This window comes from Oncorhynchus nerka, linkage group LG20, assembly GCF_034236695.1.
Source record: "Oncorhynchus nerka isolate Pitt River linkage group LG20, Oner_Uvic_2.0, whole genome shotgun sequence".
NCBI classification, from domain to species: domain Eukaryota; kingdom Metazoa; phylum Chordata; class Actinopteri; order Salmoniformes; family Salmonidae; genus Oncorhynchus; species Oncorhynchus nerka.
Genome location: NC_088415.1, coordinates 72,050,713 through 72,071,913, shown reverse-complemented (window position 1 = coordinate 72,071,913; position 21,201 = coordinate 72,050,713). Strand labels below are relative to the sequence as shown.

Below are 21,201 nucleotides of genomic sequence, written 5' to 3'. Positions count from 1 at the left end.
TACTATTACTATGAAACATTACTATGAAACATTACTATTACTGTGAAACATTATTATGAAACATTACTATTACTATGAAACATTACCATTGCTATGAAACATTACTATGAAACATTACTATTACTATGGAACATTACTATTACTATGAAACATTACTATGAAACATTACTATTACTGTGAAACATTACTATGAAACATTACTATTACTATGCAATATTACTATTACTATGAAACATTAATATTACTATGAAACATTACTATGAAACATTACTATTACTGTGAAACATTACTATTACTCTGAAACATTACTATGAAACAATACTATTACTATGCAACATTACTATTAATATGAAACATTACTATGAAACATTACTATTACTCTGAAACATTACTATGAAACATTAGTATTAGTCTGAAGCATTACTATGAAACATTATTATTAATATGAAACATTATTATGGGACATTACTATTACTGTGAAACATTACTATGAGACATTACTATTACTGTGAAACATTACTATGAGACATTACTATTACTATGAAACATTACTATGACACATTACTATTACTATGAAACATTACTATGAAACATTACTATTGCTATGAAACATTACCATTGCTATGAAACATTACTATGAAACATTACTATTACTATGAAACATTACTATTACTATGAAACATTACTATTACTGGGAAACATTACTATTAAACATTACTATTACTCTGAAACATTACTATGAAACATTAGTATTACTCTGAAGCATTACTATGAAACATTATTATTAATATGAAACATTATTATGGAACATTACTATTACTGTGAAACATTACTATGAGACATTACTATTACTATTCAACTTTACTATGAAACATTACTATTAAACATTACTATTACTATGAAACATTACTATGAAACATAAGAGGTGTTTATTCACTCCTCATCTTCATGTGATTCTACTGCACATAGGGAGAAGATGTTGGCACATTTCAGAGCAGCTAATTACACTGTTTCACTTCCAAAACAATCCCTTGTCATTTTATAGGCACCTAAAAACCACTCAGTCTAAAGGGGACAAAACCTCTTCACATTATCGAAGATATTTTTTATACGAGACTTCACTAAAAATTGTAAAAACCCAATCATGTAGGTAAAAGTCTAATAGATTTTAGCCGCTTGAAACAGGGAGTGTGGCATCAAATATTTGCTGTTGTGACACAGACAGGCAGAGGCAACTGTCTGTGTGGTGGATGGGCTGGCCAGGTGTGTTCGCGACAGGCAGAGTCAACTGTCTGTGTGGTGGATGGGCTGGCCGGGTGTGTTAGCGACAGGCAGAGTCAACTGTCTGTGTGGTGGATGGGCTGGCCGGGTCTGTTCGCGACAGGCAGAGTCAACTGTCTGTGTGGTGGATGGGCTGGCCGGGCGTGTTCGCGACAGGCAGAGTCAACTGTCTGTGTGGTGGATGGGCTGGCCGGGCGTGTTCGCGACAGGCAGAGTCAACTGACTGTGTGGTGGATGGGCTGGCCGGGCGTGTTCGCGACAGGCAGAGTCAACTGTCTGTGTGGTGGATGGGCTGGCCGGGCGTGTTCGCGACAGGCAGAGTCAACTGACTGTGTGGTGGATGGGCTGGCCGGGCGTGTTCGCGACAGGCAGAGTCAACGGTCTGTGTGGTGGATGGGCTGGCCGGGTGTGTTCGCGACAGGCAGAGTCAACTGTCTGTGTGGTGGATGGGCTGGCCGGGTGTGTTCGCGTCCCAGCGGAAAGCTCACTCAGTATTCTAGACAGCCAGTTGTGGCTGATGTCCGAAGGACAGTCAATACTATTGAAATAGAGTCATTGATGTGTGCCTCTGTGACTCTGTACACACTGTCGTAGCTCAAATGTTCCTTCTGAATCAAAATCACCTGCTCACTCGCCAATATGAAATCTATATAGATAGTATTTCAATAAAATGTACCAACAGCAGCTGCTGTTTCTCCACCGAATATGCTGCAGTGCTGACAAATATGAAAGTAAGATTTAATATCAGAGCCGGCGCTCAGTGAAGGATACAATAATGCCACTTGGGCATATTCAGCTGCAAAATCAATAAGGATTGGACAAGCTGTGCCACACTGCTCGAATGGCAGTTCACTAACAACCAATACATTCCATTGGAGTGTATGACACAGAGTGGTGTAGGCCTAATCAGTCTTTTCAAAATCTTTACGAGATGTCTTTCACCCACAAATCCAAGCACACTCTTTCCTTTTGTGTATATTTGAACCATTGGCTTGGTGTGTGACCAACCCAAAGTGACATTCAGGTCGAACTGCCAAAAGGAGAAGGGGGTTTACTTTCTAAATAAGCCTTTGTGAAGCTAAAAGGACAGTGAAACACATTGATTCAGACAAAATCATTTTTTTTATGTTTCCTGACCTGCCTAGGCTATTCATTTCAGGGGCCGATGGACTGTTTGCCACACACAACCCACCTGAACCAACTAATTCCTTGTTAAGCCCAGATTATTTGCAAGGTGTCGTGTCTGGCTCCCAGGGCGCCAAAGCCAGCAGTGGACTACAAAGAGAACCCCACTCTCTTTCTGTCTCTCACCCCTGACCATCTCACTCACTGAAGCCGTGCAACCTCTTTGTAAATAGAGGAGAGAAAGTGAGAGAGGGAGAAAAAGAGAGAGGGAGGGGGGGAAGAGAGAGGGAGAGAGAGAGAGAGAGAGAGAGAGAGAGAGAGAGAGAGAGAGAGAGAGAGAGAGAGAGAGAGAGAGAGAGCATAGGGCTTGGGCTGAGCCTGGGGACAGTGAGCCCTGGACTGGACTGAGGAATGAGGACACCACTGGCCTACCTGGCCAGTCACTGGATGTTCAATAACATACAGTGAACAGCACAGTGATGGCCTGCCCCAAAGTCTTCTTATGACAACTTGTTGGCCAGCTCAACATATAAAACACAACACAATAACTCAGCCAACACGGCAGGCTTCTCATTACAGGAGCAGTGCCATGAAACTGAAGTTTAGAAGACTTCAAGACACAAGTAACTACGCTTTCATAATTCATGAATATGTGTGTGTGTGTGTATGTGTGTGTGTGTGTGTGTGTGTGTGTGTGTGTGTGTGTGTGTGTGCGTGCGTGCGTGTGTGTGTGTGTGTGTGTGTGTGTCAATCAGCCATATCGGAACAAGTGCCTTTCCACTCCCAAGCCATGACTGTAGGAAGATAATAAGTACACAAAGATATCTGTCTACAATCGATTGAAGCAAATGCACTGATAATGCCTTCTGGGCAGGATGTGAAAATTAACTTATTTCCAAGCTCTGAAATTTACATCCAGATCATTGACAAATGGTGAAATCTGAGAAAGAAAATATCTGATAACTATATTGTACAAACCTCATCACATTAGACAGCCTAACTCCGAACTGTCTCCTGTTCTCAATGTCTCTCACGCTATAACACTACTATACAATTCAGTCAAACCGTTGAAACGGCTATTGGAAATATCTAGCAATATGCTACTAAATGGAAACAAGCAACATTAATCAAAATGGAACATTATTCAATATAGTTTGCAATTATTTGTCAATAAAATGCATTCTTTTATAACATCATAATAGTAATATCCTACACATGTGTACATTGGAAAAAACAATAAAAGTACATTTTCCTGCATATATAACTAGTTCCAGAGCTATTAAGTATTGGAGACTCTGATTTGTACACTCAATTCAAAAAGCACTCGTGACAGAAAGCAACAAAATACAATAATAAAGAGAAAATAATATTGAAGTTAAGTCCCTGACAGACATAAAACGCAAATAGCTATATCCACAAGACTGACCAAAACTTTGGTCAAATCACCCCCCAAAAAATGAAGGGAATATTTTTTTAAACTAAGACTAGTCGCAACGCGATGCAAATATTGCCATGTAACGGATGACTGAAAACAATATAGGCATACACAAAGGAAATAATAAAACCGATAAATTGTATGATTATTCAGATTGAATATCGCAATATGAAACGAATTAGCCACTACAATGTTCTCATCATGGTTGTACAGACCGAGCGCACAACAAAGAAAACCAGACAACCTTATTTGAAACAGCATTTCAAGTAATATTTGCACTGTCAAAAAAAATCATTAGGAAACAGAATGAGCTAAACGACGGGGGAAGTGAAATGGTCAGAATATTGTAATATGAATGAAGGGGAAACGTCTTCCCTTGATTAAACATTCCACACAAGGCATTGACTAACCTACAAATATTCAAAATAATGAATGCATATCAAAAACGAATCTAAGATGCATACAGTGAAACCGTGAGTGCATGAGCGAGATATTTATCCTAAACCCATATGTTCAAACACTTGTTATTTACCGTTTATTTCAATTACCATACCATGCCACCATCTGCATGGCAAATTAGCATCCAGTCAAGTGTTTATTAGCAAAACAAAATATAAACTTTAGTAGGGACGTGATGGAGGGGATGTGGTGGGGGGGGACCATTCTGCTTTTGATAAAGAACGAGGAATTAGTAGCCTAGCCTATATATCGATAGGAATTAATAGACCAAGGGTCATCAAGACGACGCGATAGAGTAATCCATAGTTAATTTACTATCTATGTCATCTGGGTTTGTGTAAGTCTGGACCAAACGGAGGATCAGTAGCATATCAAGTTACGATATTTAATGCATATCATGACGTTAATAATTCCCTATTGATCAAATATGAAGAGTAGCCTAATTTGAGTAAATCAACGATTCTTTCTCCTTTCCTTCGCAATAGTTCAGCTCTCGAACCACACAGAGAAGAAGAAGCTCTCCTATTTGCTAACAGTGTTTCATTCCGCCTGCTTGCTCTCCGGTTTTTTAATTCCAAACAGCGTTCAAATCCAGATTAAAATAACTCTAGCTATTGATCCGTGCTCTGGATTCGACATTAATTTTAGTTCAGTTCTCACTTGCAAGAGGATCAATGGGAAGCAATAACAGCTGACATCGCTGCTGAAAGGGATAGAAAAGAAGGACTGGAGGGAAAATCGAAACGCTAACAAATAAATAATGTGTTACTTTTCTTCCGACATCGACTTTGATTTTTTTGCTTAACTCTTCCCAGGCCACAGTGAAGAGACGCAAAGCAGAGACGGAGTAGACAATCATTTCAATAGGCTAAGTGGAAAATTCAGCTATATTCTAGGCGTACACGAAGTTGATTAATTCACATAACATTGTCCTTTAGCAACAAGGACTAAATAGCCTAAAAATAAGGATAACAATCCCAACAGGTGTAATATCGGTTCAAAACTGGACTTGTTAAAGATATTTTTCATAACCTCATTCTTCTCTACAAATTATTTCGCTGTGAAAAGATCAGGTGTCTATTTCACCTGCTACTCAATGATTTTAGAATAACCAAAATATCCTTATTTTATTGATATTTAGAGGTTCATCACATAACAGGCGTACCATCTAAATGATGATGTTTCAATTAGCCTAAGATACTAAACCATATGCCAAAACCTAACTTTTTACTTGTTGAAAACCTACCATGATTAGAGAAATAATCAGACGCAGAAATAGGCCTACTGCGAAAAAATTAAACGCATGTCAGAGAGCATGTTAGGCCTAGCACTTCCTTTTTGATGTCCATAATTGAACATAGGCTAATAGAAAAATAGGAAGTTTGAAAAAAGTGTGAGACTATGCTGATAAACTATGCTGATAAATCAACCGAAGCGATGAAAGTGTGTTTTAGTGGAAAATAAAACGGGTGAGTAAGCCTATAGGAATAAATTAGGCAATAATAATTTGACCGTTTTTTTCACGTCATGTTTGTGAAATAAGAATGTTAAAAGTTTTCAAAAATCGAAATAGCCAATTATAGCCTACACACTTAGACTATATCAATTAGGCCAATATAATGTCATAAAAAATATGGAAACGTTTGTCTGCGTCGACTGGTGGATATGACTCTCATAGGACTCTAATCTTTCCAGTTGACAAAAAAAAGATCAATTGCATCCCTCCGTTATAACAGCTATAAAGATGATTTGGCATGTCAACATACACAGACAATTTATTATATTTTGAAAGCAAACATTTTAGATTAAAAGGATCACGGATGAAAAATATAGGCTAGGCTACTGTTGAAAGACACAACGCACCTTGCTAACCTTGTTCCCTTTTAGCTTACATTTTATTTAAAACGTTTTATAATTATTATATAATATCTAAAACGTTATATTATAAGATGATTGAAAAATTATAAAACGTTTTATTAAGTCAAATTAGATTGATATTTTATAAACTGCTCATGAAAGTTAAAGGTTGTTTTCTTTCTTTCCAAAACTATTATTTCTTGAAGAAAAGCCGCATCGTCAACCGCTTATCGTTAGAGAGCGAGCTGAGCGAGCTGCACTTGATCATATTTTGTGTATTCATCAACTGTGAATTAACCTAAACGCCTTACGCTTTGGAGCAACTCGTTTACAACTCGTCGGTTAAGCGGAAACCTTCCAGTTTGTAGCCAGTCATTTGGGGCAGGATGTAAATTGTAGTGGTCTGTAGTAAACAGGTGTTTCCCTATTCTTTCTCTCGGCTCCCTCTCAGAATACTTCTCCGCTAGTTTTCGATTTCAGGATTTTTTCTTTCCGAGGATTAAAGTGAACATAATTGATGCTTAACGGAACCTTAGTCAACACGTAGGCTACCTGCTCTCTCTCTCTCTAAATATATTCATGTACGCTCGCTCTCTCTCTCTCTCTCTCTTTCTCTTCTCCTCTCTCTCTCTCTCTCTCTCTCTCTCTCTCTCTCTCTCTTTCTCTCTCTTTCTAACACACACACACAGAGAGAGAGAGAGAGAGAGAGAGAGAGAGAGAGAGAGAGAGAGAGAGAGAGAAAACATTATGTTACCAAGTTTAGAGAAAATGCTAAATTCATCTATTAACTAATATACTTCACTAACATTTTAATCCACGGTTTAGATTATGTTAAAATATTACTTTTCCAAATAGCAAAGGTTTAGCAAAACAATGGTGAGAGCTGTGTTCATTGTGTATGGTGCTGTGCAGACAGTGTTGGGGCCACTGTTCGGTCATTAACTTAAAGCATGGCTTTGTTTAGTTTAATAAGCATTAAAGGCTACGATAGATAATGGGTGTTTTAAAATAGTCAAAGGCAAGTATGGTTATAATCACCTTATTACACGGAAGCTTAATTGGAGTTTTGTACAAAGATATCAAAACGTTGACTTTCAATCTGTGACGAGTCATATTTCTCCACGGTATTCGTTGGATGACTAAAAGTAGTTCACGCGCATTAGATGGAACAATGTTGTAACATCTTGGACATGTTCCCCACTGTAGGCCTTGACTAAGGTAGCGGACACAACTACTCCGAATTTTCAACTACTGATAGGCCTACCTCGATTTAAAGTAAAACTATAGGTGTTGACTATATGGAGGTTATATGTCAGGTGATTTGTCCTTTCCACAAGTGATGATACCTTTCCCGACCTAATTTGAGCAGAGGACCGCATAAAAACAACGTTCAAAACATGAGGTAAAAATTACAACTCAGGACCAAAGCAAGAGGTAAAGTTTAACAGTTACCCTGACTTTGAAACGTTTGGAAACGCTCCTAATGATTCAAACCAACGGGTTCAGAAGTTAGAATGCAAAGCATTTTTGAAGAAAAAGTAGGGTAGCCTAACGCATGCATCACATAGGCTGATGATAAAAATCCCAAACGCTAGTCTTAAGAAAGATATGCAATTCTCAATGACTGTAAACAAGATTCACATTTCAAGAGGCAGAGTTGACGACCACACAATCAGTAAGTACTACGACAATTAAAACATGAGTTCACGCTTAAAATAGTCGGATAGCCTACAGCTAGATTCGTGGTGCGTTAAAAGTTGGACGCCAACAAAATCCCGAAAGGTAAAAGAGTAGAACACAACGCAATCACAGTCTAAACATTCGGAGTACTTACGTTGTTATAAACAATCCCTTTGAAGGTCGTGGATTTCGTTTATCCTCAAAACCGAAACTTTTCAATTGCAGGCTGGCGAAAGCACCGGAGATAACGGAGTCGCATGGAAAGGAAAGTAGGCTAGTTAACACCTCGTTGCAAGGTTGCTGTGTGGCGAGGCAAGCTGTGCCAGCTCTTGTGTTCAGAGTGGTATCAGTTGCATGTATCGCTGAGAGAGGGAATATGCGTGGAGTCTAGGAATAACGAGGAAAAAGCAGAGATTGAATCTAAGGTAGATGTGTCGCTCGCAAACAGTGTTTTAGGTGCAGTGCTGCCGCTCAGCGCTGGGTTTGCTCAATGACTGACATTCTCTCCTTTCCACTTTCCCCCATTCGCAGTTCCCCAGCCCCCTCTCTCCGCCCGTCTTCCCCAGGGTGGGTTTTAGTGAGCTTTGTGAACAGTGAATGAATTATCTTCTGTCTTCGCTGCATAAGAGACCAGTGGAAATGAAGTCCACTTCTAAACAAAAGGTACATAAAACATGCATATTATTTCCAATCAAAGATATGATTACGCACAGCGCACGCGTTACAGTAGCCGTGAAATGACAAAGTTCCATACGTGGTGACCTCTCAAAACAAGCTGCTTATGCAAAGCAATTAATTAGCCTACTGTGTTAAATACAAATGAAAAGGTGTTGAAACTGTCAGGGACAGTTTTAAATGTATGAAAAGCAACAACTAGTTTGCTCCGTCCAGCACAGGACACAAAATACCCCCACATTCCCAAGAAAGCATTTAAACCAAAATATATACTTTTTATTTTGTAGCAAGACTTTAAATTGTTCTTAGTGACCATAATTACTTTTCTAAGTGTGCAACCCATACTATGTTGCTCATAGAGATTTTTTGGATCATCTATTGTGGGTTGTTGTCAAAAACGGAGGAAAACACTTGCATTTGTCTTGCCTGCCTTTTCCAGTCTATGGACCGTTCAGATATTGTCCACCTGCTGGAAAGATATTGAATTGCATGTATAGTCCATCAAATAGGAGGGAAATATTACTGTAAATAATATCACATACCTTACATAAAAATATTCTTATTAGACTATGCTGTAAAGTAGATGTACAATACAGTGTTTAAAGTGTATTTCGATGGTGAATTGAACTCTTATTTTGTTGAATTACTTTATATTTGAATGTCAAAATGAACCTCAAATGAACATTTCATTTACGTGAAGACTAGTCTCATTTCAAAGCCACTGTGCCAAGGCTATCTGTGCCAAGGCTATCTGTGCCAAGGCTATCTGTGACAGTAAATTCCCTAACGTGGGAAATGTGGGAGGGGGATTCAGTAGTATCCCTGCATATGGGCTGCATGCATACACATTATCACTTAGTTGTGTTGCTAATGATGTCTATTTGAGTGTGACTAGAGGGAAGGAGGAAGAGGCCTGTCTGTGTACCAGGTCTCTCTCTCAATTCAAAATCAAATAGCACAGCTCAACCTCTAATGTTTCTAAATGGTCTGGTGTGTATTGACCTATAGGGCCTTTGATAGCAAATCTTTCACAGGACTTGCTCCAAATTTCCTAACACTCCAAAACACATGTATTCTGTGTTGCTGAGGTGTTGCGATCAGAAGTACTGTAGTTAAGTTAAACTACACGATAATATAGAAATTAATATTCAACTAGTCAGTGACCACTGTGTGGAGTTTGTGATAGCGCCTACAGTGCTTATTTGTTGCCTCTACCTTCTTGCCCTTTGTGCTGTTGTCTGCCCAATAATGTTTGTAGCATGTTTTGTGCTGCTACCATGTTGTGTTGCTACCATGTTGTTCTCATGTTGTGTTGCTACCATGCTGTGTTGTCATGTGTTGCTGCCATGCTATGTTGTTGTCTAAAGGTCCCTCGTTATGTAGTGTTGTGTTGTCTCTCTTGTCGTGATGTGTGTTTTGTCCTATATTTATTTATTTACTTAAATCTCAGCCTCCGCAGGAAGTCTTTCGTCTTTTGGGAGGCCGTCATTGTAAATAAGAATTTGTTCTTAACTGACTTGCCTAGTTAAATAAAGGTTCAATTAAAACATTTTTAAAAAATAGACACTGTGTCCTGGGATTTCCAATGATCTTCTATGTAGAAGAACCCCTTATCTTGTCACTCTTGTCTAGCTTGTGAGTATCATAGAGCAACACATGTTACATGTGCGTGTCCGTGGGTAACTCATCTTTTCATAGATTGCTTTTAATAGTTTGTAGCTCAAACCATTCTGACTCTACAGACGTTTTTGTAACATAAACATATCCCTGGGCCCCTTCGGATTTAGCTCAGCCCCTGTTAATCACACAGACCAATGGTTGATATCTACAGATGAAGAAGACATGAATTAATCCAATCCTCAAATACACAATGTTTAAAAGGGGTTAGAAGTCCAAAACTCAGAGGCATTATGGTGGGACTCATTGGGTTAACTTATAAATAGTAGTTTGTACACGCCAGAACGAACATGTACAAACACACATTTTTTCCCTGTGCTGTGGGAATTCTAAATGCATGCAGATAAATGAAAGTCAGGGAAATGAAAAGTCATTTTTTTGCTGGGGTCTTGGGACTAATAGAGTTAAAACTCACTATTAAGATAACACCAAACAACTATAATATGAGTTGAACTCACAACCTTTCAAATGATGTTGTAATTACTAGGTAGTACAGTCCATCATGACTATTTGCCCAGAGTAGAGCAATTAATGCCCATTGTGTCATTCAACAGCACTGCCTCAGTGATATACACTTCATTTCTTGTCTTAATTATTAGTATAGTGACACATGGAAACACTGCAGAGTCTGTGATTATAGCATGGAACTGTGCTAGATAAATGAACTGTCCCTACTGTGTCATTAATGCAAATGTCACATCTGTGTTGGAGATGTCTTTTCATAGTTTTGTCACTTGTGTTGAAAGGTGCTAAGTTAATTGGTATTTTCGGCACTCTGAAATTCCCTGTGTCACACACACACACACACACACACACACACACACACACACACACACACACACACACACACACACACACACACACACACACACACACACACACACAAGTAAACAACATACAAAAAACAGAGAATGGTTTTAGACTTGGAGTCAAAATCTGTATTCCCCGACAATGCCAGAGGAGTGTGTGGAGAAGGAGGAGGGTGGAATAGGAATTTAATGAGTGTTTTGGTGCAAGTCTATACTCACTCATTTCTCTCCCCTTTATTCCTTTCTACCACCTGCTTTCTGTAATAGTCCACTTTAGAGGCCATGCTGCATTAAAGGAACTGGAGCTCAGGATGGGAGCTGGACAAGCCAGAGAGAGAGAGCACCTTTCTCCACAGAAATTTCATTAAGGGCTGTTCTTCTTTTGTACACCCCGTTCACCTCGGATCACCAGGTCCTGCTGTGTCGGACTGCCAGCGATCACACACACACATACACACATGCACACACACGCATACACACACACACGTACGCACGCGCACGCACGCACGCACGCACGCACGCACGCACGCACGCACGCACACACACACACACACACACACACACACAGAGGAAAGAGTGAGGACAGCAGCACAGCAAGACAGTGCAACATGATCAAAGGCTCTGGGGAACTGAGCAGAATCGGGCTCTAAAAATGGCTCACCAGCTGATTCTCTGAGTCTTGGCAGACACTACTTGATACGGAGGCTTTCAAATGGAACTAAAGGCCGGGCCTGGCGTGTGTCATACTCCAACAGGGGGCAGGGCTCGTTTGTGGAGCAATCTTTGTCTGCTTGCTGTCGGGAATGTGGCACCTAGGTGGGAGCGTTGGTTATTTTCCCTGTCTTTTTATTAGGATGGGCTTCGAGAGGGGGGCTTGGAACTCCCATCATTCTGGAGCTCCATCAAAACCGCTCTTGAGGAATATGGCACAATAATATTCAACATAAAATCAATGGCTTGTTTAATTTAAACAGGGCCAGAAAATGTGGTAATTGCAAAGGAGGCCCACAAATCAAGAGCCCTTGTTATCCCATTTGCTGCTCCATTAATTGGTGGAAAGGGAATAAACATTATTTTAGGTAACTATTAGGTCTGGCTCCTATCTATTTGCACTATGTTTTCTCATGCACTGCCATACACAGTGGAGACATTCACCACCTTCAACATTTGTCTCTGTGTGGATGAGGGATGCATCTTTAGGAGTGATGGGAGACAGAGCGAGAGAGCTTTTATGGGTCCATTACTGATTCAGTGGCAGAAGCACTAAGGAGGACTGTGAAACAGGATCGTTTTACTGCCTAGTTGATGTCACATGCCACTCATCCACCTGCTGTCCGTCTGTGAATGTGCTCGCTTTCTCTCTCTCTCTCCTCAAGTCTCTATTGATAGAGACAGGCATGTTTCAAAGCTGAAAACAGATGCTAGACCCAAACACTCATGAATGTACAGAAATACAGCTCACAGCTCACACTGAAAATAATCACGTCTGTCAATTCTAAGGCTATTTGTGAGACAGTGTGTAATTATCGTTTGAAGATGGATTCCTCAGTAACGGAAACAGCGCCCACCGCTGTTGGTATTGTTGTGTTGGTGAAGCAGAGGTAAGGAGTGTCGCACATCGCGGTAAAAGAAATGTCAGTACATATTCTGCTGTTTCATCATGCATGCAGTGACGTCAGAGAGAAAAAACAGTGTTCGTTGTTTGCAGTAACTTCTTTGTCGTTTTAATATCGCAAATGGACGTGGCTGTTTCACCATGAAGGATTCCAGCTGTAAAAAAAAAGACTTTAACTGCTCCCTCAAGCAAGACGTTGGACATGGAGTGATATCTGGAAAGGTCACAATTATTCACAGATTGGGGTATAGCTGCTAGCATGATACAGATGTTATGTTTCATAGCCATAGACAATATCCCTCCCTCCTCCCTCCCGCTCCCCAGCATACGAAACCAGAAGGCATCAAGACTCATCTATCTAAGTGTAACTCAGCCATTAGGAGCACACAGGAAAATGCCATCCATGACCGGGAGCACAAGGCAACTGACAAACAGCCAGAGACAAATCAGAAGATCATTTATAAGCTCATGTGCTAAAATCTCATTATTTGGCAATACAGATTTAGCAACACGCCCAGCATAGGGTCATAAATTCCTGCGGCTGTAAATTATTAAAGAAACAGCCCTTGGTGTAAATCAGAATCAACACGCTTTGTTTAAGGAATTAACTTCCTTCATGTACCATATATCTTGTCTTAATTTATTTATATTTTGTGTAAAAGGCTCATTGTGAGAATCTTCCAGTCGCGAGATTGTGCTGTTTTTCCCTCGCTAAAAAAAGCAACACGGACAACAAAGTGCTGTCCCCTCTGTAAGCCCAGTCCACCACAACATGCCCCAGAACAGCCCTGAGCCCTCACATTTGAAAGTTAAAGTGTAAATAAACCAAGCAGAATTGAAAGCTTTATGTGCCTAGACAACCCTCTCCCCTCCTGTCACATTGGATTTGGATTATCAGCTGCCATTTTGGAGGGGTGTTTACAGAGGAGACACGAGGACAATGCCTTTAAATGACTGACGGTAGCCTCTGTCTGCACCTCTTCTCTCAAATAGACACACACTTGCAGCCACTACAGAAGGTCATTGATATAAACGTGGAGAGAACATTAATTGCCAGAGAAGTGTTCAATTGCACCGTCAAGTTGTGGTATTAGCCTACTCTTGAGGTCGCTAAACAAAACAACCCCCGGAGGTATCCAAATCTACATCCTCTGACATGTGTCCTAATATGTTTTACATGCAGAAGTGAGCAAGATCCCTAAACATAAACAGATAAAGACACGTAATGTTGAAGAGGTTTGTGTAAGTGGGTATTGTACATTATAAACTGGGTGGGTTGAGCCCTGAACGCCAATTGTCTGGGAAAAAAATACTTTTTACTGCTCTCTTTACGTTGGTAACCAGTTAATAATAGCAATAAGCCATCTCGGGGGTTGTGGTGTATGGCCAATATACCACGGCTAGGGGTTGTATCCAGGCACTCCGCGTTGCGTTGTGCTTATGAACAGCCCTTAGCCATGGTATATTGGCCATATACCACACCTCCTCGGGCATTATTGCTTAAATATCCTCCCCTGTCTCTCCTGTGGTCCAGATCTTAGGAAAAGTAGCTGCTGCTTTGGGGATCCTAATAAAATACTAAAGTATGAAAGAGCCATTTCTCAGCAGAGAGCTTTGTGTGCTGTTAGTGTAGTGTGAAGCCTTTACAACAGCGTCCATGTTTCAGCATGGTCTCTGGTCAAAACTAAGGCACTTATTTAGGGAATAGGGTTCTATTTGGGCCGTAGACCCTGTGATGTTTTTGATGCATGGACATCTTCCCACCACGGTGGTTGTTATGTTGGTTGTAGGGCTGGGTGAATTACCACCACGGTGGTTGTTGTGTTGGTTGTAGGGCTGGGTGAATTACCACCACGGTGGTTGTTATGTTGGTTGTAGGGCTGGGTGAATTACCACCACGGTGGTTGTTATGTTGGTTGTAGGGCTGGGTGAATTACCACCACGGTGGTTGTTGTGTTGGTTGTAGGGCTGGGTGAATTACCACCACGGTGGTTGTTATGTTGGTTGTAGGGCTGGGTGAATTACCACCACGGTGGTTGTTGTGTTGGTTGTAGGGCTGGGTGAATTACCACCACGGTGGTTGTTATGTTGGTTGTAGGGCTGGGTGAATTACCACCACGGTGGTTGTTGTGTTGGTTGTAGGGCTGGGTGAATTACCACCACGGTGGTTGTTGTGTTGGTTGTAGGGGTGGGTGAATTACCACCACAGTGGTTGTTGTGTTGGTTGTAGGGGTGGGTGAATTACCACCACGGTGGTTGTTGTGTTGGTTGTAGGGCTGGGTGAATTACCACCACGGTGGTTGTTGTGTTGGTTGTAGGGCTGAGTGAATTACCACCACGGTGGTTGTTGTGTTGGTTGTAGGGGTGGGTGAATTACCACCACGGTGGTTGTTGTGTTGGTTGTAGGGGTGGGTGAATTACCACCACGGTGGTTGTTGTGTTGGTTGTAGGGCTGGGTGAATTACCACCACGGTGGTTGTTGTGTTGGTTGTAGGGCTGGGTGAATTACCACCACGGTGGTTGTTATGTTGGTTGTAGGGCTGGGTGAATTACCACCACGGTGGTTGTTATGTTGGTTGTAGGGCTGGGTGAATTACCACCACGGTGGTTGTTGTGTTGGTTGTAGGGCTGGGTGAATTACCACCACGGTGGTTGTTGTGTTGGTTGTAGGGCTGGGTGAATTACCACCACGGTGGTTGTTATGTTGGTTGTAGGGCTGGGTGAATTACCACCACGGTGGTTGTTATGTTGGTTGTAGGGCTGGGTGAATTACCACCACGGTGGTTGTTGTGTTGGTTGTAGGGCTGGGTGAATTACCACCACGGTGGTTGTTATGCTGGTTGTAGGGCTGGGTGAATTACCACCACGGTGGTTGTTGTGTTGGTTGTAGGGCTGGGTGAATTACCACCACGGTGGTTGTTATGTTGGTTGTAGGGCTGGGTGAATTACCACCACGAGCTACAAAGATTGGTCACCAACACATTACAGAGACACCCCTGACTGGGAGGATGATTCAATATGATGTCCAGTTTATGTCTCTTTTATGTCTCTCTCAAAGTGAAATGCTGTTTTTGTGTGAGTCAGGGCATATATATACTGTAGCCCTCCTTCTCTTCCTTCTCGCCCAGGCTAATAATACATCCTGTCAAGATGGGTATTTTTTCAACTAAATCCTATTGTTCACCACGACATGTTTTTGACAGCCCTGGTCTGTTTATGATATAGGGAATGATGTCGTAGTATGACTAAATCAATATTATCACACCACCTTTAAACACATTATTACAGTATAGGGGGAAGGAACATTATTCTTTGAGGGAAATACTGAATATTACCATATAGGGAAAAGACATGGGACACATTTGATTAGCATTTTGAAGGTGATTATAATACATTTTATGCTTGGCTTTTTTTCGTTTCTGCTCAGCAATGAAAAGTGTGTGGATTTTATCTGCCTTGACATGTCCTTGTCGAGTGATTTCAACCGTGATGGTAATAACAATAATTAACTTCTAAGTGTGGAAAGTCAAAGACATGAATATTCTCACATTGTGTAAGAGCAAGTCGGCAAATCGTTTCACCGTTTTTTTTTTGGGGGGGGGGGACAAATTAACAATAATTGCTTGTTAGAGAGGTTTCAAATAAATGCGGTTTGGTTCTGTCTATGCTCTCAAAATAAACTCAAACATTTAGAAAACATATTTTATTGCTAACCTAATTGTCACAACAGCTATTAAGAAATGATTATACATTTAGCCACACAGAGGTACTACTTGGAGTGAATACATTGAGACAAATATATTATACCACAAAATGCAATCAATGAAGGACATGTTTTACTCTAAAAGACAGACTTCCCCATCAGTTTTAATTAACGTTTTAGTTACTCTTCCACAGGCGTTAGATATCTGAGAAATTATTATTAATAACAATATAATTTCCAGAGATTAACCCTGCTTTGCCTTTATTCCTGATCTGTCACCCTTTGGAAAATTGATCTTAGAAGATTAATGGATGTCCTGTGGAATGGTTTGTCCTTGCTAGCATCTTTCTTTCTATTCACAAGTCATTTGTTTAATGATGCAATTGTATCTTATTTGTCATTCATGTGTAATGTCACATTGAACAAATTGACCAAATCTAAAAATCAGAATATCACCTTGACTTTAGTTACACAATCTAACATTTGTCTAGTAACAGTGATATAACGCTATATTATACCAAGATGGTGTCTGTAAAGCACCACAACCTTTATAGTACTAAAAGTATACAGTATCTAAGCCTAACCATTGATATGCACTCTGTATGTTGCTCATCCGAAATCAAAGTCCTTAAATCATATCTACCACCACACATAATAACAAGCTGTCAGAGCACATCCCTAATCAAGCCCAGTCCCAAAACAGTCCTGTGCACTAACCATGGATGTCCCTGGACGGACCTGACCACCATTGACAAAATGTGTAAACACAGGCTCCTCTCTGCCCATTGGCAGACAGACAGGAGATATCACTTAAAGTGAGTGCCTCTATTGGCCCCTATTACCCCCTTCTGACAGTGGGGATGTGATTATGACCAGCCAAGGTAACGCTAACACTAGCTGCCTCGGTTTCAGTCTTTGCCTCTCCTTCTGTCTCTGCCTCTCGCTCTGTCTCTGCCTCTCGCTCTGTCTCTGCCTCTCTCTCTGTCTCTGCCTCTCGCTCTGTCTCTGCCTCTCTCTCTGTCTCTCTCCCTTTCTCTGCCTCTCTCTCTGTCTCTCTCCCTTTCTCTGCCTCTCGCTCTGTCTCTGCCTCTCGCTCTGTCTCTGCCTCTCTCTCTCTGTCTCTCTTCCTTTCTCTGCCTCTCTCCCTGCCTCTGCCTCTCTCCCTGTCTCTGTCTCTGCCTCTCTCTCTCTGTCTCTCTCCCTGTCTCTGCCTCTCGCTCTGTCTCTGCCTCTCTTTCTCTGTCTCTCTCCCTGTCTCTGCCTCTCGCTCTGTCTCTGCCTCCCTCTCTCTGTCTCTCTCCCTGTCTCTGCCTCTCTCCCTGCCTCTGCCTCTCTCCCTGTCTCTGTCTCTGCCCCTCTCTCTCTGTCTCTCTCCCTGTCTCTGCCTCTCGCCCTGTCTCTGCCTCTCTCCCTCTCTCCCTCTCTCTCTCTCTCTCTCTCTCTCTCTCTCTCTCTCTCTCTCTCTCTCTCTCTCTCTCTCTCTCCCTGTCTCTGCCTCACTCTCTGCCTCTCTCTCTCTGTCTCTCTCTGTCTCTCTCCCTGTCTCTGCCTCACTCTCTGCCTCTCTCTCTCTGTCTCTCTCCCTTTCTCTGCCTCACTCTCTCTGTCTCTCTCCCTGTCTCTGCCGCTCTCTCTGTCTCTGCCCCTGCCTCACTCTCTGTCTCTCACTCTCTATCTCTCTGTCTCTCTCTCTCTCTCTCTCTCTCTTTCTGTCTCTCTCCCTGTCTCTGCCTCACTCTCTGCCTCTCTCTCTCTCTCTCTGTCTCTGCCTCTCTCCCTGTCTCTGCCGCTCTCTCTGTCGCTGCCCCTGCCTCAGTCTCTATCGCTACCTTTCCCTCTGTTTCTCACTCTGCACTCTAGACAAAAAGGTGCTATCTAGAACCTAAAAGGGTTCTTCGGCTGTCCACATAGGAGAATCCTTTGAATATTCCTTTTTTGGTTCCAAGTAGAACCAAAAGGGTTCTACCTGGAACCCCCAATTTTTTTTATGGGGACATCCAAAGAACCCTTTTGGAACCCTTTTTTTCAAAGAGTGTACCTCTGCTTTTGTCTCTCCCTCTGCCTTTTTCTCTGCCCTTGTCTCTTATCAGGTCAGCACCATTGTTCCTCAGGGAGATGGACTTCCTGATAGGGCCCTGCTTGGAGGAAGCCTTGATGTTGACACACAGGATATTAGTCACCCTGGCCAACGAGGGGGCTCGCCGCTGCACACCCGTTTGATTTCCATTTCCCCCCTCTCTCCAAACACGGGCAAATGGGGCTGGAGTGAGGGGACACTGGGTGGACCGAGGTTTAGGAGGAGGGAGGAAGGGAGGTATTCTTATTTATTGTTCACATATTTTTAAGGAGGGAACCTGCAGGGTCAAATAAGTAAACATGATTTGACCCAGGGAAAGAGGTGGTGGTTTGCTAATATGGAAAGACAGAGAGAGCACATAGGGTTGAGCCTGAGTAGGAGTTGTGCTCCTGGAAATTATTTAAAACTTGTAGTGTGTTTGTTGCTTTAAAAGGTTGCGGAGTTTGTAATTTCCACTGAAGAAATTTCTGACTTGATTTTCCCTTTCGAAAAATCTATCAACCCCTACAAAAATGTCCATGAATTATAATTTCCTGTTGCTGCAGGTTTATTTTCCAGCTGTAGCAAACTGGCTCAAATTAAGATCCTACATCTGTAGTAATTATCTTTGTGTTGTATTTGTGATGACAGATAGTTTGATTTTGATACATTGCATTATGAAGGTACACCCCTTCCTCTGATTGACAGGGGGACACCAACTAAAATACTGTATCGTAAAGTCTTTGTTTTACTAAATGTATTTTTCCTCATATATTCTTTGCAGCATGCTAGCTAAGTCAGTATGAGAGAGAATGTCTACCTCTTTTCCTCTCTGAGTGTACTAGGCCCAGTGCCATGGTCCCCACTATTCCCACTGAGCACTATGTAACAGCGAGCCAAACACAGCCAGCAGCCACCACCACAGCTGCCTGCCAAGGTGACAGCCCCTCGGCTATGAGCCCTGCATGCACTCTTTATCAGCTGTCCAGCCAAGTAGCAGTCCCAGTCCCAGTCGACAGGCTTAATGAGCTCTGCGCCCAGCTAGAGACCCAGCCCTGACAGCCATCAGACCACAGAGAGAGTAGGGGCTGGGGGGTGAGGAGCTGGTGGTGAATTGGTTGTGGTGGAGGTGGTGGGGAGGTGGTGGGGAGATGGTTAAAGCCAGCCCATGCCCTGCAGGTGGGCCTGACCCCTGACCCTTGCCCTTTATGCCCCAGCTTGGTCCCAGTGTCCTGACTGATGACACTGAGATGACCGCTCTACGGGTACCGTGGGGACTGCCCAGCTCGCGGTCACTATTGAAACATTGATGTCAGAGTTTCATTTCACAAAGCAGAGGGTAAAGACAAGAGGACTATGATGACCTTTGAACTTTACCGGCCTGCATCTTGTCACTGCAACTCCTGTGCGTTCCGTCATTTGCACTTCATTGGAGTTGCCACGTTTGAAGTGGGATTAGAAGTCCCACCAAACAAACATGGCTGCCTCTATTGAATTCCTGTCTGGTCCATGCAAACAAGGCGTGACCGATTTAATTTGTTTGTCACGTTGGCTTAATTTAACCTGATACCTTTAAGCGTGAGTAGGAAATGATTGGGAGGTTGGGGTTAATTCTTCAGTGTCTCCTGATTGGTTTAGGACATGTGGTTGGGTATATGCCACAATGCTCTGCCCTGTCAAAGAATTTAGACTCCTAAAATCTAAAAATATTCCAGGGAAAAATCTTGGGGCCAGCCAGCAGTGCCAATTGGATATCGCTGTTGTTCTTCTGAAATAGAGAGATAGAGAGGAAGAAGGAGTTCGAGTAGGATACAGTGTATTAACTAGGAGTGAAGGCATGGTGCTGGTAACAGAGTCTCTGAGAGAGCGAGAGAGAGAGAAAAAGAAAGAAAGAAAGAGCACACGGAAGCTGCGAGGGCACCCACGGACAGCTACAAGATGGAGTAGCAGCATGCGCAAGATAAGCTGTCGGCACGGAGACAGTGTGTGACAGTCCTCGAAGCAGGGAGCGGGCGGGAGTGTGACGGGGAATACAGAGAGCGGCATTATTGTTTAAATCATTGATTGCTTCCCTTCCTCTCAGCGCAGACGCCTCTGACAACAGAAATGCAAAGGAAAAAAGGGACCAGATCCAGTTACCAACCCTTTGTTGTTGCTCCATTCCTCTGTCTTCACTTTCTGATGCTTTGTCCCTCACCAACCACCAACCACCACCAATGTTTCTGATGCTTTGTCCCCCACCAACCACCAATGTTTCTGATGCTTTGTCCCCCACCAACCATCACCAATGTTTCTGATGCTTTGTCCCTCACCAACCACCAACCACCACCAATGTTTATGATGCTTTGTCCCTCACCAACCACCAACCACCACCAATGTTTCTGATGCTTTGTCCCTCACCAACCACCAACCACCACCAATGTTTATGATGCTTTGTCCCTCACCAACCACCAACCATCACCAATGTTTCTGATGCTTTGTCCCTCACCAACCACCAACCATCACCAATGTTTCTGATGCTTTGTCCCTCACCAACCATCACCAATGTTTCTGATGCTTTGTCCCTCACCAACCACTAACCACCACCAATGTTTATGATGCTTTGTCCCTCACCAACCATCACCAATGTTTCTGATGCTTTGTCCCTCACCAACCACCAACCACCACCAATGTTTATGATGCTTTGTCCCTCACCAACCACCAACCATCACCAATGTTTCTGATGCTTTGTCCCTCACCAACCACCAACCATCACCAATGTTTCTGATGCTTTGTCCCTCACCAACCACCAACCACCACCAATGTTTCTGATGCTTTGTCCCTCACCAA

General features: G+C 42.3%; 1 protein-coding gene across 7 annotated transcripts in view; it reads right to left on the bottom strand.

Annotated features, from left to right (window-relative positions):
* Window positions 1-8,345, bottom strand: part of LOC115103082 (E3 ubiquitin-protein ligase RNF220-like) — a 194,510-nt gene extending 186,165 nt beyond the window's left edge. For 2 of the 7 annotated variants that reach the window (XM_065005737.1, XM_065005739.1), the window contains exon 1: window positions 7,992-8,345. The gene's annotated coding sequence lies outside the window, so the exon portion shown is untranslated. The remainder of the gene's footprint in view (window positions 1-7,991) is intronic. The other 5 variants (XM_065005736.1, XM_065005738.1, XM_065005740.1 and 2 more) reach the window with 3 other exon arrangements.
* Window positions 8,346-21,201: the final 12,856 nt, after the last annotated feature.